The sequence below is a fragment of the Schistosoma mansoni genome, assembly GCF_000237925.1.
Source record: "Schistosoma mansoni, WGS project CABG00000000 data, chromosome 2 unplaced supercontig 0213, strain Puerto Rico, whole genome shotgun sequence".
NCBI lineage: Eukaryota > Metazoa > Platyhelminthes > Trematoda > Strigeidida > Schistosomatidae > Schistosoma > Schistosoma mansoni.
In genome coordinates, this window is record NW_017386003.1 from 9,915 (window position 1) to 13,173 (window position 3,259).

Genomic DNA, 3,259 nt, shown 5'->3' on the forward strand with positions numbered 1-3,259 from the left:
CCTACTCCATGACACTCACCGGTCCTACACGTTCACTCCTACTGTTGCCTCTCCATCAGCAATCCAGATGAATTGGTCGCTTTATGAACGGATTGAATGAAGTGGACAAGTACGTGTCTGTCATCTGTGGATAAGGTCACGCTTGAGCATTTCAACGGAATTACAATTCATCAAATCTCCAGTCGTTGTGTATAGTTCAATGATGGATAGAGTGTGAGAGCGAGTGAGACAGGGAGAGAGAGAGAGCGAGCGAGCAAGTGAAAGAGGCAGAGTAATGTTGATGAGAATCGGTCGTAGTATGTGGGAATTCAGTTGAATCAATGTGTTCATGTGTGTCTGTCTGTCCAGCTATCTGTATGTATGTCTGTCGGTCTGTCTGTCGGTCCGTCCGTCCGTCCGTCTGTCGGTCCGTCGATGCGTCTGTCTGTCCGTCGGTGCGTCTGTCTGTCTGTCTGTCTGTCTGTCTTTCTGTATGTATGTCTGTATGCATGTGTGCATGTGTACATGTGTGTGTGTATGTGTGTTTGTATATGATCACGTCTCTGTGTCCATGTTCAGTAAATATTCGCAGGCATCCAGAAATGCATGGATACATTGACACAAACACAATAATGTCACATCTATTCATAACTCATCCTTACACAAACAACCGACATGCACACAACATGCACACACATAATCTCGCGACGTGTGTACAGATATTCAACTCGATCCATATGTCACCCTTCTGTCAACGGTGTTCGCATCTTAGTGTGGTTCTTTCAGTATGTCACAGACACACAGGGACAGGTGAAGACACCAGTGGAACCAATCCTCGAGAAACTTCAGATCATTTATTCGTGAGTGGATGATGACACGTGGTCAATTGTCCTCTTTAAATTTTAGACTAAAATTCTAACTAATATATGTCTAAAACAACCTACAGCTTTTGTAGCAGTAATGAATCTTATTTTGAAGGGGTTTGTACTATGTCGTCGTATCTGAGAGAGAGATTGAGACGTAGAGAGAAAATGAGAGAGAGTGAGAGAGAAAGAGATTGAGGGAGGGTGAGAGTGAGGGAGAAAGCAAGAGAGAGATGTATAGATGCGTAGATGTGTAGATGTGCAGATAAAGAGATGTGGAGAGAGATAGAGTTTGAAGAGAGAAATGTGCACAGACTGACGGAGAAACGTTTCGGCACAGAAAATTCCAATGTGCACATCGACAAACTGGAACAGATACGAACAAGTTTCAAAGACGAAACAGTGCGAAATCGCAACATTAAAATGTCACACCAATCAAAACGAAGCATCATTCAACGTGCTCGAACGAACACGATGATCAAACAAACTGCACTCAAACGAACACATCACCATGACGAATCAAACCATAACTATTTATGTGACTGTGCAGTGTATTACGATGAAAGTGATTTAGTAAGGTACCGATTTATCCACAGACGTCAGTTCAAATTGTAAGATGATCACTTTCCAAACTGTTCTACACTTGTTCATAAACACGTGTCTTCACATAATCACAGATTACAAGTTCAAACTTAAATATTCACGCTCTCACATTTCAGGTGACCTCGCATCAGACAAACCCACAGGTGAGTTACATTCTTTATTAGTCAACAGATCGCACTATATCAGTCATGAAATGTAACTCAGTTCAGTCGAATATATACACTTTCTGACAATGTGATGTGCTGAATCGTTCAAGTAATATTCGCATTAGTTGAACACACTGTCATTCTGTGATAAACAAGCTAGACATAGGATCATTGAGAAATTTCATGGAATACACTGAATCATATAGATTTGAAGAGATTTTGCTCAAATGTGTGAATTGTGATGAATATGGAAAAGAGTTGACCATGTTGATAAACTAATATAACGGGATGGAAATAGAAGGTTAATCAGATTTCCGTGTTATGTACAACGTGTGAATTGTCAACAAAATGACCACACAATAACCGAGTGACTTCGACAGAATGACAGTCACTTTACAAGTTCTATTAGCGAAAGTTATCTGAGAGAGAGATTGAGACGTAGAGAGAAAATGAGAGAGAGTGAGAGAGAAAGAGATTGAGGGAGGGTGAGAGTGAGGGAGAAAGCAAGAGAGAGATGTATAGATGCGTAGATGTGTAGATGTGCAGATAAAGAGATGTGGAGAGAGATAGAGTTTGAAGAGAGAAATGTGCACAGACTGACGGAGAAACGTTTCGGCACAGAAAATTCCAATGTGCACATCGACAAACTGGAACAGATACGAACAAGTTTCAAAGACGAAACAGTGCGAAATCGCAACATTAAAATGTCACACCAATCAAAACGAAGCATCATTCAACGTGCTCGAACGAACACGATGATCAAACAAACTGCACTCAAACGAACACATCACCATGACGAATCAAACCATAACTATTTATGTGACTGTGCAGTGTATTACGATGAAAGTGATTTAGTAAGGTACCGATTTATCCACAGACGTCAGTTCAAATTGTAAGATGATCACTTTCCAAACTGTTCTACACTTGTTCATAAACACGTGTCTTCACATAATCACAGATTACAAGTTCAAACTTAAATATTCACGCTCTCACATTTCAGGTGACCTCGCATCAGACAAACCCACAGGTGAGTTACATTCTTTATTAGTCAACAGATCGCACTATATCAGTCATGAAATGTAACTCAGTTCAGTCGAATATATACACTTTCTGACAATGTGATGTGCTGAATCGTTCAAGTAATATTTGCATTAGTTGAACACACTGTCATTCTGTGATAAACAAGCTAGACATAGGATCATTGAGAAATTTCATGGAATACACTGAATCATATAGATTTGAAGAGATTTTGCTCAAATGTGTGAATTGTGATGAATATGGAAAAGAGTTGACCATGTTGATAAACTAATATAACGGGATGGAAATAGAAGGTTAATCAGATTTCCGTGTTATGTACAACGTGTGAATTGTCAACAAAATGACCACACAATAACCGAGTGACTTCGACAGAATGACAGTCACTTTACAAGTTCTATTAGCGAAAGTTATCTGAGAGAGAGATTGAGACGTAGAGAGAAAATGAGAAAGAGTGAGAGAGAAAGTGATTGAGGGAGGGTGAGAGTGAGGGAGAAAGCAAGAGAGAGATGTATAGATGCGTAGATGTGAAAATGTGCAGATAAAGAGATGTGGAGAGAGATAGAGTTTAAAAGAGAAATGTGCACAGACTGACGGAGAAACGTTTCGGCACAGAAAATCCAATGTGCACAT